This window comes from Carlito syrichta, unplaced genomic scaffold, assembly GCF_000164805.1.
Source record: "Carlito syrichta isolate Samal-C Ts95f unplaced genomic scaffold, Tarsius_syrichta-2.0.1 Scaffold303625, whole genome shotgun sequence".
Lineage (NCBI taxonomy): Eukaryota > Metazoa > Chordata > Mammalia > Primates > Tarsiidae > Carlito > Carlito syrichta.
Genome location: NW_007247721.1, coordinates 405403 through 419120, shown reverse-complemented (window position 1 = coordinate 419120; position 13718 = coordinate 405403). Strand labels below are relative to the sequence as shown.

Below are 13718 nucleotides of genomic sequence, written 5' to 3'. Positions count from 1 at the left end.
GTATGAGGTCAGATATGAGGCTGGGTGTGAGGTTGGTGAAGCTGGGTGTGACGCCAGGCTGAGGTCAGATATGAGGCTTGTGAGGCTTGTGGGAGGCCGAGTGTGAGAACAGGTATGAGGTCAGATATGAAGCTTGGCGTGAGGCTGATGTGAGGCCGGGTATGAGCCGGGTGTGAGGCTGGTATGAGACTGGGTGTGAAGCTGATTGTGAGGCTGGTGTGAAGCCAGACCAATGTCCATATCACAATATGCTACTTTCCAAGTAACTTACATTTAGGCAATTTAAAAAGGAAACCATCACCCTCTCCCAGCCTGACATCACTGAGTCAACTCCCAGCACTCTGGTCTAATCTCCAGTCTTTGTGACCCTGTGTCAACACTAATCATAACCTGCCAGTGACTCACCTGTTCCTGTGTAGTCTCCTTATTCATCTTCTTGTGGCCATGGACGATTCCGTTAGGGGGATGGACAGTGGATAACATAGTTGGTCCCTATAAATGAACATTTAAACTGTTTCCAAAGTTTTTCTGACACAAAGAATGTCGGACAGAATCCTGGTAAAGAAAATGCTTCTTTGGAAGGATTTTCTGAGGGTGAGTGCAGTGTCCAGTGGGCTCAGGTGACTGGGCTCCTGAACAATTCTGGCAGCATGCCCTGCCTGAACGAATGCAACCCATTCTATTTCTTTCTTTCTTTCTTTTTTAATTTTAAAGATGTGGGGTAAAATTCAGGGTTAGGTGTACAAACGTTGATTATGCAGGTACCCTTGTTGATGAGACGCGCTCCTCCCATCCCTAGTAGTTTCCCTCAACTGCCAATCCCACTACCCCTCCCCTGGCAGTTTCTCACTACTGCCAATCCCTTTCTTATAGTATTATGATACTTGTTCAAGGTTCGCTTATGAGTGGGAACATATGGTACTCTGTTCTTTGTTTCTGTGATAGACTACTGAGTATGATCGACTCTAAATCCATCCAAGTTGCTGCAAAGTCCATAAGTTTGTTCTCTTTTATGGCTGCATAATATTCCATTGTGTATATGTACAACATTTTTTTTATCCAGTTCAACTTCGATGGGCAGCATGGTTGGTTTCCTGTTTTTGCTATTGTGAATAGAGCTGCAACAAACATACATGTGCAGTTATCTTTTTTGTAGAATGATTTGAGTTCCTCTGGGTGTATTCCCAATAGGGGAATTGCTGGGTCATATGGAAGGTAAATTTCTAGTTCTTTCAGAAATCATCACACTGTCTTCCAAAGAGGTTGCACTAGTTTGCATTCCAACCAGCAGTGTAGAAGTATTCCTTTTTCTCCGCATCCTCACCAGCATCTGTTGTTTGTTTTATTAACGATGGCCATTCTTGCTGGGGTTAGGTGGTATCTCAATGTGGTTTTGATTTGCATTTCTCTGATGATGAGTGAGGCTGAGCACTTTTTCATGTGTCTTTTGGCTGCCCATATATATTCTTTTGAGAAGTGTCTATTCATGTCTTTTGCCCACTTTTTAATGGAGTTGTCTTTTTCCTTTTGGCACATTTGAGTTCCTTATAGATCCTAGATGTTAGGCCTTTGTCAGATAAACAGTTGGCAAATATTTTTTCCTATTCTGTGGGCTGTCTTCCTGCTCTCTTGATGGTTACTTTTGCTTTTTAGAAACGCATCAATTTGATGAGGTCCCACTTATCTATCTTATTTCTTATGGTATCGGCTCTTAGGGTTCTGATCAGGAATTGGTTGCCAGTTCCAATTTCCATAATAGTGTCTCCTGCATTTTTCTAAGATTCATATCGATTGAGGTTTTACATTTAGGTCTCTGATCCATTTAGAGTTAATTTTTGTGTATGGTGATAGGTAGGGATCCTGTTTCAATCTTCTGCTTGTGATCAGCCAGTTTTCCCAGCACCATTTACTGAATAGGTTCTCCTCTCCCCAGTGGTTGTTGATAGAGGCTTTATCAAAGATGAGTTGGTTGAAAAATTGAGGCTTTACTGCCAGAATCTCTACACTGTTCCATTGGTCTATATGCCTGTTCTTGTACCAATACTAGGCTGTTTTGATTACCGTAGCCTATAGTAAAATTTGAAGTCTGGAAGTGTGATATTTCTTGCTTTGTTTCTTTCTTTTTTTTTTTGAGTTGGAGTCTCACTCTGTCACCCAAACTGGAGTGCTGTGGCCACTCCTGGCCACCGCAGCCTCGACCTACTAGGCTCCGGCGATCCTTCCACCTCAGCCTTCCGAGTAGCCGGAATTACAGGCATGCGCTACCACGCCTGGCTGATTTTTTGATTTATTGTAGAGATGAGGTCTCACTGCCCAGGCGGGTCTCGAACCCGCAGGCTCAGGCAATCCACTCACCTCAGCCTCCCAAAGTGCAGGATTACAGGCTGAGCCACTGAGCTCGGCTTGTTTTGTTTCTTTTTCTAAGGATTGTTTTGGCTATTTGTGGTTGTTTATGTTTCCATATGGATTTCTGTATAGTCATTTCCAGGTCTGGGAAGAATGATGTTGATAATTTAATGGGTATAGCGTTAGATCTGTAGATTGCCTTTGGTAGGATGGACATCTTAACAATGTTGATTCTTCCTATCCATGAGCATGGAATATTTTTCCATTTGTTTATGTCATCTTTGATTTCTTTGTAGTTTTCATTGTGAAGGTCTTTTACTTCTCTGGTTAGGAAGATGCCAAGGTATTTCATTTTTTTGTGGCTATTGTGAATGGGATTGTGCTTTTTATTTGGGTTTCTGCCTGCTTGTTGTCAGTGTATAGGAATGCAACTGTCTTTTGCACATTTATTTTGTACCCTTAGACTTTGCCAAAGTCCTTTATCAGTGCCAGCAGGTTTTTGACTGATTCTCTTGAATTTTCAAGGTATAGGATAACTTGACTTTCTCTTTTCCTATTTGGATACCCCTGATTTCCTTCCCTTGTGGGCAGCCTTGTCTTGTTGCAGTTTTCAGGGGAAATGTTTCTAGTTTCTGTCCATTTAGCAATATGTTAGCTGTGGGTTTATCGTAGATGGCACTTACTATTTTGAGGTATGTTCCCTCTATAACTAGTTGTTTGAGGGTTTTTTTATCATGAAGGAATGCTGAATTTTATCAAAAGCTTTTTCTGCATCTATTGATATAATCATGTGGTTCTTGTTTTTGCATCTGTTGATGTATTTAATTACATTTATGGTCTTGTGAATGTTGAACCAGCCCTGGGGATGAAGCCTACTTGGGGATGAAGCCTACTTGGTCATGGTGGATGATTTTTGAGATGTGTTTTTGGATACAATTTGCTAGAATCTAGTGGAGGATTTTTGCATCTATGTTCATAAGGGATATTGGCCTATAGTTCTCTTTTGTTGTTGGATCTTTACCCAATTTGGGTATCAGTGTATTGTTAGCTTTGTAAAATGATTTGGGGAGAATTCCAACCTTCTCAATTGCCTGGAATACTTTCAATAGGATTGGTATAAGCTTTTCCTTTTACGTTTTGTAGAATTCTGCTGGAAAGCCATCCAGTCCAGGGCTTTTTTTTTATAGGTAGTTTTTGTATGACAGAATCAATTTCCTGAGTTGTAATTGGTCTGTTTAGTGTCTCAATGTGTTCTGGTTTCAACCTGGGGAGGTTATGTGATGTCAGAAAGTCCTCCATCATTTAGGTTGTCAAGTTCATTTCCATGTAGGTGTGCATAGTAATCTCTGATAATCTTTTGTATTTCTTCAGGGTCAGTTGTGATTTGATTGTTTATATTTCTGATTGTGCTTATTTGGACTTTCTCTCTCTCTCTCTCTCTCTCTCTCTCTCTCTTTGGTCATTCTGACTAGGGGTCCATCAATCTTGTTAATTCTTTCAAAGGACCAGCTTTTTGTTTTGTTGATGTTTTCTATGATATTTTTGTCTTCTATGTTCCATATTTGGGCTCTTATTTTGGTGATTTGGATTCTTCTGCTAAAGTTGGGGTTTTGGTGGTCTTCTCTTTCCAGCTCCCTTGGGTGATTTGTTAGGCTCTCAGCTTTTGATCTTTCCATTTTCTTGATGTGTGCTTGTAGAAATATAAATTTCACTCTTAGAACTATTTTCATGGCATCCCAGCGGTTTTGGTAAGATGTTTCTTCCTTTTCATTTGTTTCCAGGAATCTTTTATTTTCTACTTTGATTTCAGTGTTGACCCAGTAGTTGTTCAGCATCATGCTGTTTAGTGTCCATGTCTTGGTGGACTTTGGGGAAATGTTGGTGTTGAAATTTATTTTTATTCCACTGTGGTCTAAGAAGGTGCATGGCAAGATTTCAACCTTATGGAATTAGTTTATGCTTGATTTATGGCCAAGGATGTGATGGATCTTGGAGTACGTTCCATGTGCTGATGAGTAGAATGTATATTCTGTGGTTGTTGGGTGGAATAATCTGTAGGTATCTATTAAGCCCATTTGGTCAAGTGTCAAGTTTAGGTTCTGGATCTCCTTGTTGATTTTTTTGCCTCGATGATCGATCTAGGGTTGTTAGTGGGGTATTCAAGTCCTCTGCTATGATAGTGTTAGAGTCAATATCTTTTTTTAGTTTACTTAAATGCTTTATAAATGCTGGTGCTCCTGTGTTGGGTGCATATATGTTTAAGATGGATATTTCTTTATGATGGATTGAACCTTTTATCATTTTGTAGTGTCCTTTTGTATCTTTTAAAATTTTTGATAGCTTAAAGGTTATTTTGTCTGATATTGAGATTGCAACTCCTGCTTTCTTTTGTGATCCATTTGCCTGGAAACTCATTTTCCATCCTTTAATTTTGAGTCTGTGTGTATCCCTTGTGGTGAGATGAGATTCCTGGATACAGCAAATAATTGGGTCATGATTTCTTATCCAGTTTACTATTCTGTGTCTTTTCAGTGGTGCATTTAGTCCATTCACATTCAGGCTGATTATTGAAATTTGATTGTTTATCCCTGTCATGAGGTTCTTATAAAAATTTTTCTTTGCTTATTTTCTTTTGCCTTTGGGTTTGATGTATATGTGTGTTTTCAAGTTTGTTGTTGTGCTGTATTCTCTGTTGATTCTGTGCTCTGCTGTTCTCTTGGGAAGTGTTCTTTTTTTCCCTTCTTCTGTGCTTAATACCTTTTTAAGTGTCTCCTGTAGAGCTGGTCTGGAAGCTGCATAATCTCTTAGGGACTGGATGTCTGGGAAGGATTTTAATTCTCCATCACTGATGAAGTTGAGCTTAACTGGGTAGGAAATTCTTGGTTGAAATTATTTATCTTTGATAACTTTGAGTGTTTGACTCCAGTCCCTTTTTGCTTGTAGTGTTTCTACCAATAGGTCTGCTGCTCTTCTGATTGGTTTTCCCTGGTAGGTGGTCTCACTTTTCTCTCTTGCTGCCTTTAGGATTTTTTCTTTTGTGCCTACTTTGTGTAGGTGAATTACTATGTGTCTAAGGGTTGGTGTTCTCATTTGATGTCTTGTGGGGGTTCTCTGTATCTCTTGTGCTTGGCTGGTCACATCTCTGCTGAAATGGGGAAGGTTTTCTTGTATTACCTCCTGGAATACTTGCTCCAAGTTCCATTTCCCTTTCTTCTTCTGGGATAACAGTCAGGTGTAGTTTCAGCCTCTTGATATAATTGCACATCTCTTGTAGGCTTTGTTCTTTCTTTCTGAGTCTTCTTTCTATGTTTTTTACAGACCGGGTTAATTCCATAATCTGGTCTTCAAGTTCTGAGGTTCTTTCTTCAGCTATATTAATTCTGCTTTCATGCTTGTTATCATGTTATTTATTTCCTGTATGAAATATTGTATTGCCAAAATCTCTGTTGCAAGTTCTTTCAGTTTTGCATCTTGACTTTCTTGAGTCTTATTCACGCTTTCCACCTGTTCCCTAAGTCCTGTCACATTCTGAGGCCAGTTGTTGCTGGCTTCCATTTTTGGGGCTCCAAGGTCTGATTTTTCAGGAGTTTTCTCTTTGTTACACTTGAAATTACCTGTGGTTCTTCCTCATTTGTGACAGATCTCTTGTTTTTCTCTTTAGTTCTGTTATTAAGTGTCAGTGGGAGAGGCTTTCCCTTCTGATGTTTGTTCAACTGTCTATTCTTCCCTGATCTAGGCTCTGGATTTGTTCTATTTTGAAATAGGACTGTGGGTGGGAAGCTTTGCTGTCTCTTGTAGTTTTTGAAAGTCAATTAAGGTAGGGAATGGGGTGCTAGGATTCAGGAACTACTTGCAAATTGCAATGTTCATTGATTGTCAATGAATGTTCATTGTGTGTGTGTTCCCTGAGACCACTCCCCACCACCACTCTATATGATGATGTAGAGCAGAAACCAATGCAAAAAACAATTGAACACACACACAGACATATACACTTCCCCCAAAACAAACTGGAATAACAAAAAAGTGAAACAAAACAAGCAACAACAAAAAACCCCAAGAAAACTGAACACACACGCACGTGCGCGCACACACACACACACACACACACACACACACACTAGCACAAAGTAAATGGTGAAGAGAAACAGAAAGACTGGGGGAATAAAAGGAAAAAAAAAGGAACTCAGATTAAACCTTCACACATATGTTGACACACACCTTCAACTATAAAAAACAAAAATAAAAAACCCAGAAGAACAAAGAACAAAAGAGCAAAAACAAACCACCACCAACAACAAAATTGAAAGGTGAGCACTCAGTCACTCACATACACACATAAACAGAAAACAATAAATAAAAGAAGGAAAAAAAACAGAAAAAGAAGAGAAAAAAAGAGAAAAAATTGGGAGATGCAGATCAAACCCTCATATACCATTCATGCACAAAGGAAAAATATTTTTAAAATAGATGAACTAACAAACAAACAGGCAAACATTTTTTTTAATTAAAAAAAAAAAAGAAAAAGAAACCCCTTCCCTCTTGTGGCAGGCTCTGTAATTGTTCCTCTAGTCTGCTCTCTCCTGCAGAGCTGCCACCTTTTTCACTCTCTCCCCAGTGTCAGGAGCAGGGAAGGAGGAGGGGCAGTGGGGATGAGGTGGTGCTGCAGTCCTCCCCTCCCACTTTCATATGGTCAGGGAGATCCCCTCTGGTGGGGAGGTGCAGGATTGTCTCTTCCTCAGGTATGTACTCTCTGGGATGTCCCAGCCAGGCCTGTCCTGGGATGGAGTTCTCCTATTGCAACTGACATCCAGGATCCACCTGGGTGTGTCCCTCTCAGTCGTGGCCCAACTGTGTGGGTCTGACTTCAGAGAATTTCTGGGGAGGAGGGGGTTTGGGTCAGCCCTGACTCATCACTGATCTCTTTGGAGGCCTTCCTCATCCTTTTCTGGCCACACCCTTTGTCCCAAGGCTAGATCAGGGTGGGGGTTGGTAGGGCTTTCAGGATATTCCCTTTGGGCTCAGGATCAATCCCTGAGTAGTTGATTTGCCAGTCAGAGAGATCAGATTTGTTGCTCTGTGGTGAGCAAGTTAGAGCACTTTCCTGCCCCACCTTCAAGATGGTGGTGGGGTTCCTCTCTTGTCCTCTCTGGTGTGACTCTGACTCTGGGTTCCCTCTGCAGCCCTGCTGCCAGTGCCCAGCCAGGCACTGAAGTGGTGAGGCAAAACCTGGAGCCAGCAGTCTCCCTCTGCAGTGGTAAGGCAGAGGCTAGGGTGCTAGTCTCTCCCCGCCACTTCTTCACAGGAAAACTTTTGTCTGCTAAAAAAAAATGGCGCTTGGCTTCTGTGACCTGGGAAGAGCCAGGGACCAAGCAGAGAAGCTGCAGCACCAGCTGTTCCACCAGGCCCTGGCCACTTGTTCACGAGTCCCAACTTAGTCAGTCTCTCCCAGCATTTTCTTTCCAGGTAGGGTTTTGTTGATTAAAAAAGAAAAGAAAAGAAAAAAAATGGTGCTCGGCTTTTGCGTCCTGGGAATTGCTAGGGTCCATGCTGAGCAGCTATGGCAGCAGCCACTACACCAGGAGAGCCCTGGCCGCTAGCTCCCTAGCCCTCACTCAGTCAGCCACTCCACGCCCACTCGCTCACCAGCACGTACACAAAATTTTCCATACACTCACACCGGGGCTCGCATAGTCTGACTGGCTCAACCGCCATCTTCGCTGGAAGTTTTTATTTCAACCATTCTACTTTAAATCGCAGCCCATATTCCCACCTACCCTCCTAATTCTCCTTACTTCTACTTTTTCTCCCCCTCATAACACCTGCCATTATATTATTTACTTATTGGTATCAATATATCAGCCCTATTGATAGAAATATATCAGTGCAGTGGCCTGATCACAACTTACCACAGCCTCTTGGACTCAAGTCAATCCATCCTATTTTCCAGACTCTCTCCATTAAATATGCTGGTGTGCAAGAAAACAAAACAAAACAAAAACAAAAAAACTACTTGCTGGGTGCAGCAGCTCATGCCTGTAATGCCAGCACTTTGGGAGACTGAGGCAGGAGAACTGCTTGAGACCAGGAGTTCAAGGCTAACCTGGGGAATCTAGCAGCCCCATCTCTACAAAATAATTTCAAAAAATTAGCTATACCTCCTTATGTGTTGCAGATGGTCACTCTTGTGTCACTTTTAACCAAAAAAAGTAGACAGCATCAGAATGGAGCAAAACATTTCATTTGCTGGATTTGCTTTGCAGAAGTTTGTGGATATCTTAGGGGGTTTCCTTTGATACTGTCTGTTATCATTCCTTAAATGGCTTGAGGCCTAGGCCTGGGCCTAGGCCAGTGTCTGCTCTGCACAATGGGTGACTCTTTCTTGCCATAAGTCTCTGAGCAGGTTTGCAGGGGGTCTGGAGGAACTCTAGGCACAAGGGAGGGATTGGGGGGTAATAGCCCTTGGAGTCCTGAGGGTGTCTCCAAGCTGGGCTTCTAGGCCTTGGGTCTGGGCCCTGCCCTGGCCCCTCTGGGGACAGGCTGGACAGGTGGCTGTGATGTGGCTTTCATAAGGGGGCTCTGGGTGTCCTGTCCCACTCACCAGGCAGCCTCTGGTGAAAGGGGGTGACCTGGCTCTGAGATCCCCTCATTTTCCCTGGGACCCCAGGGCATTAATAGTCCTCACCCAGGCAGGCTTGCTAGAAGATTCATTCAGTGGGTCCTCATGGAGGGAGGTACACCCAGATGCTGTATCTGGGTCCTGTGCTGCAGTTGCCCTTCTGGGTGGGTGTCTCTGCAGCCTTTCCCTCCTCTACTCCTTCCTGGTGGACCACCATCCCCACATAGCTGTGCTCTACCTGGCCGAGGTTCCCAGATGGTGAGCAGCACCTTCCCTAGGGCCTAGCAGACAGAAGGCACTTCAGCGGCTGTTGAACACATGGGTAATGGTCTGTTTCATGCCTTTTCAGCTGTGTTGGGGTGGAAGAGGAGGAGGCACCTGACATCGACATATACCACTGCCCGAATTGCGAGAAAACCCACGGGAAGTCCACCTGTAAGTACCACAGTCTGCCAGGCTGCCCCTCACTGGTCAGAGTGTTGTCCACCCACCTGGACTATGTGGAGGGAGGGGTCTCTGCTGGACCTGGGCCTTGGCCCTGGGTTGCTGGGAGAGAGATGCCCTGGAAAGCACCAGGCAGCAATGTTGAGGCCCAAAGCACCCTGCTGGCCTAGCTTATTGTCCCTTGTAGTCTGACTGGGTCCAATGTGGACCCTCCTGAGCTGCTCCTGCCTGCAGAGGCAGCTGTGTAAAGACCCCACAGGCCTCCTGAGGACGGGCAAGGGCTGCACACTCTGCACTTGCAGTGGCCGGGCCAGTCTGAATCAGGGAATGTGGATTTGGGGATCTGGGTAGATGGTGATGTGGGATAGTCCAGAAGCCCCCAGGCTCCCCTCCCACCTATGTTTTTTAGGTATGTTCATTTGTTTGTGGTCTCTGTCCAGGGAACCTTAGGGTCCTCCGCCTCCTCCATACCACTGCTTTGTGTGTCCAAGGTCTGAGGGCTTTACTTCCCCTCTCTTTTTCCTTTGGTCTCTCTTGGTGGGTGAGTTGTGGGGGCAACCTAGTTGTGGGCTAAGCCTTGGTCTCCAAAGCTGAGTCAGCTCACAAAGGGGGAGCTGTGCCATGGTCTGCAGGGATCTTGGAAAGTGTGACACCTGGACGAAATGGATGGCATAAATGGAGGTGTGTGTGTTGATGTGGCCTCTGGGTTGGGGGTCTTGAGTGCTCACAGACTTTGGAAGCTGACTGCAAGCCCTGGCTGGGCCAGCTGATCACAGGGCCCTGGATGGCTGGGCCCCAGGCAAGGTGGGGTGTCTGCAGTGTTTGGCTCTGCTTGCAGTCATCCTGCATCACTCCCCTTCAAAGGGAGCTCTCTTCCCAGTGCCTGTTGCAAGCGAGGGGCCAGACCCCCATGCCCCTGGAGGATGGGTTCTATGGATCTAGCAGGTAAGAGGTGGAAGTCTCCCAGCACACCAGCTCTTTGGGCCAAGACTGGGCCAGGGGTCAAGGGATCCCTGGGGGCCTGGTTGACAGCTCATGATGTTGGTGCTGGGGGCCAGGGTGTCAGCACTTTGGGGACCTGGCTGCTGTCTCTTGGTATCTCCCAGGCCTGAGTGCTTCCTGGCCTGTGCCCACCACTGTTGTTGACAATGGGGGCCGCATGTGTTCAGACCTCAGGCCCCACTCTCAGCACAACCTCAGTCCCTAACAAAACTCCACCGAATACAAGGGCAGGTGAAACGAGAAGCTGGCAGTGCCTCCTGAACTTTCCAGGTCAGTGATATACTTGAGGAGCCTCCAGGACTCCTGATTGCCTGTGCATCCCAAGCCCCCAGTGGCTGCACGTGTGTCTCAGACTGTGTCTGTCTGTGGCAGCAAATTACCCATCATCTGGTCACTAATTCAAAGCAGGTCAAGGGTAGGGAGGGTCCTCCTTGATGGGTTGTCTGGGTGTTCCTGGAACCTTATTGAGCTTACCTGCAAAGCTCAGGGCTGAGTTGTCTCCAGGAATGAGACCAAGAAACTGAGCCTTGGGTGGAGACTGGAGACTGCACCACAGAGCCTGGGGGTGGGTGCCAAGCAGAGCAGAGTTGGAGCCAGGATACCCCAGGAGGCACTTTCCTGGAGGACAGGACCCTCTTGGGCCCCAGGTGTATGCAGGGGAGGATGCTGGAGGTGGTGCCTCGTGTGGGTCTTGCGGCAGGTACAGGACATGTCACTGAATAAGAAAGTTCCAGATTCTCAGGGAAGACAGACTTGGAAGCCCCAGACATTCAGTGTGTGTCCCCAGGGGTCCTCACATGGGGCTCACATAATTTGGGGCTAGAGTCAGACAATGGTGGGGTGCCAGGACTAGACAGGTTGCATACATAGGTGAACACACAGTGTTGATTTCTGCAGTGTCCCTAAAGATTTACCCCTGGAAATAGCCCACTTGCCAGGGGAGGCATGTGTGTCCCCCTCACTCAGACCCTACCCCTGTGCCTGGGAGGACTTGGGGCAGCTGTCTGGGCCCTCTGCCTGCCCTTCGTGGCAGCTAAGAGCCCAAGTGCAAACTCCCCTGGAGAGTGGCAGTCCAGACCAGCAGACCATGCTGGGATGCAGGTGGTGGACCCAGCCCCTCTCTGGCTGAACACGTGTGCATGTGCACATCATGTACGTGCTTTCAGAGTTATATGTATGTATGTGTGCATGTGTGTGTGTCTTAGTTCATTCGGCCTGCTATAACAAAACCCCACAGACTGGAGGGCTTACATAATTGAAAAGGTATTTCTCACAGTTCTGGGGGCTGGAAGTCCAAGATCAAGGTGCCAGTAGATTCATTGTGGTATGGGCCAGCTTCTGATTCATGAACAATACCTACTTGCTGTGTCCTCACATGGTAGAAGAGGCCAGAAAGTTCTTCGTGTTCTTTTATATGGGCACTGATCCCACTCACAAGGCTTCCCTGCCCATGACCTCTTCACCTCCCAGTAGCCCTCCTCCCAAACCCATCACATTAGTGTTAGGATTTCAACATATGGATTTCAGGGGAACACACACTCAGTCTGCAGCAGTGTGTGTGTGTGTGTGTGTGTGTGTGTGTGTGTGTGTGTGTGTACACATGCACATGTGTGCTGGGTATGCTGCATGAATTCTGTGAGTCAGACTTATGAGGGCCTTATGCTCCATTAGGGATGAAGGAACATGGTTCTGGCACCTCCCTCCAGTGTGCATTCCCAGACTTGAAGTGAGTTCATGCTGTGACCAGAGTCTATCTGCAACACGCTGGTTGATCTTCATGTCACTGACTACAGTTGAACCTTCCACACTGGTGACAAGAGGGCCTGCCATGGTCCCAGAGAAGCTCCAAGCCCCTGACTGCACTGGGAGCCCTCTGGAGGCCCTGAGACTGCCTCTGCCTCTCCTGCCCCTGCCATCTTGCCTTGGGGTGGGGTCATAGCAGGATGAGGAGAGGGACGGCGAGGATCCTAGAGTGAGCTGCGCCTGTGGCCCGGTACTCATACTTGGTCTCTTTAGATGAAAGTCACGGCAGTGCAGATAGTAGGGTCCTCCTCAGGCTGTCCTGACATGTCCCTTGAACTGATCTTTTGGCCCCTGGGAAGAGGTCCTGGACCCCATGGGTCTACCTGACTAACATAGATTGGTATAGGAGCCCCAGGTTCCAGGCCCCGAGCTTGGCAAGGCACCCCCATCTGACAGAAAGGGGGCCGGCAGTGGCTCCAATGCACAGTGCTGTGACTCAACAAGGCCACTTCTCTTATGAGCTTGCTTTCCTTATCCCTGGGGTGGGCTGTGACCATTCTGCCCTGAAGGGCTGGGGCAACAGCCCTTGGCAGTCATCTGTGGGCATGTTGCCACTGGGGAATGCTGCTGTCACAGTTTCTCCACATGGCCTCCCAGGACAGGACATGGCAGGGTCTGCCTCCTTGCCCCTCCTTGTACCTTGGCAGGACACCTTGGCACAGCTCCATGTCTCTGGGCTCAATCTTCCTCATCTGTGAAGTGGGAAGTATGCAAGTGTAACCCCAGTAGGCCCTAGCCTCAGCGAGTATCCTCAGCAGAAGCCGTGCCTGGTAAAGTAGTGAGCCTGTGCCAGGAGATGAGGAGGACGCCTCCACCCTGAAGACCTCAAAGGTCTCCTCCACAGCACTTCCCTTCTCCTATACCATCTCTGTGGTGCTGCCTCCTCTTCTTTGGTTTCCTCGGCCAGCCCACACCTCTTCTGGATACAGTGTCCCCACTGCCACCTGCTGCTGCTGCCCAGGGGCTCCAACCCATCCTCTCCTCAGACCCCTGCTCACACCCTCTGCCCCTTGCAGGAGATGACCCCAGGGACAGGCCAGGAGGCTCCACTGGTGCAGAAAGCCCAGACCTGGAGGCTCCCTCGCCAGGCGCCACTTGCATTTCCTGTGGTGTGCGTGTCACTCTGCTTTCTTGGGGCCTTCCAAGTCAGGACAGTGCTTTTTAAACTTGGAAACCTCGTGCACACACAATGTCCACATGACAGTTCCTCAAGTAGCAGCAAGTCCTGCAGAAGGATGATGGTATTCACAGAGTCACTGGGCTTAGGTTCTGAAGTGTCTTCCCTCTGTACCCCTTTCACCTCTAGACTGAACATCTCAGCACACACAGCCCCAGGACCTGCACCAGCCCTTTGCTCTGCTGAGCTCTTTAAAAAACAAGGGGCCTAGTTCAATGGCTCACACCTGTAATCCCAGTACTTTGGGAGGCCAAGGTGGGAGGATTGCTCGAGGCCAGGAGATCAAGACCAGCCTGGGCAACATAGCAAGACCTTGTCTCTACAAAA

At 46.8% G+C, this 13718-nt stretch overlaps 1 protein-coding gene across 2 annotated transcripts in view; it reads left to right on the top strand.

Annotated features, from left to right (window-relative positions):
* The first annotated feature begins 9317 nt into the window (after positions 1 to 9317).
* Positions 9318 to 13718, top strand: part of PHF2 (PHD finger protein 2) — a 48059-nt gene continuing 43658 nt past the window's right edge. For both annotated transcript variants that reach the window (XM_008058763.2, XM_021712720.1), the window contains exon 1: positions 9318 to 9400. The gene's annotated coding sequence lies outside the window, so the exon portion shown is untranslated. The remainder of the gene's footprint in view (positions 9401 to 13718) is intronic.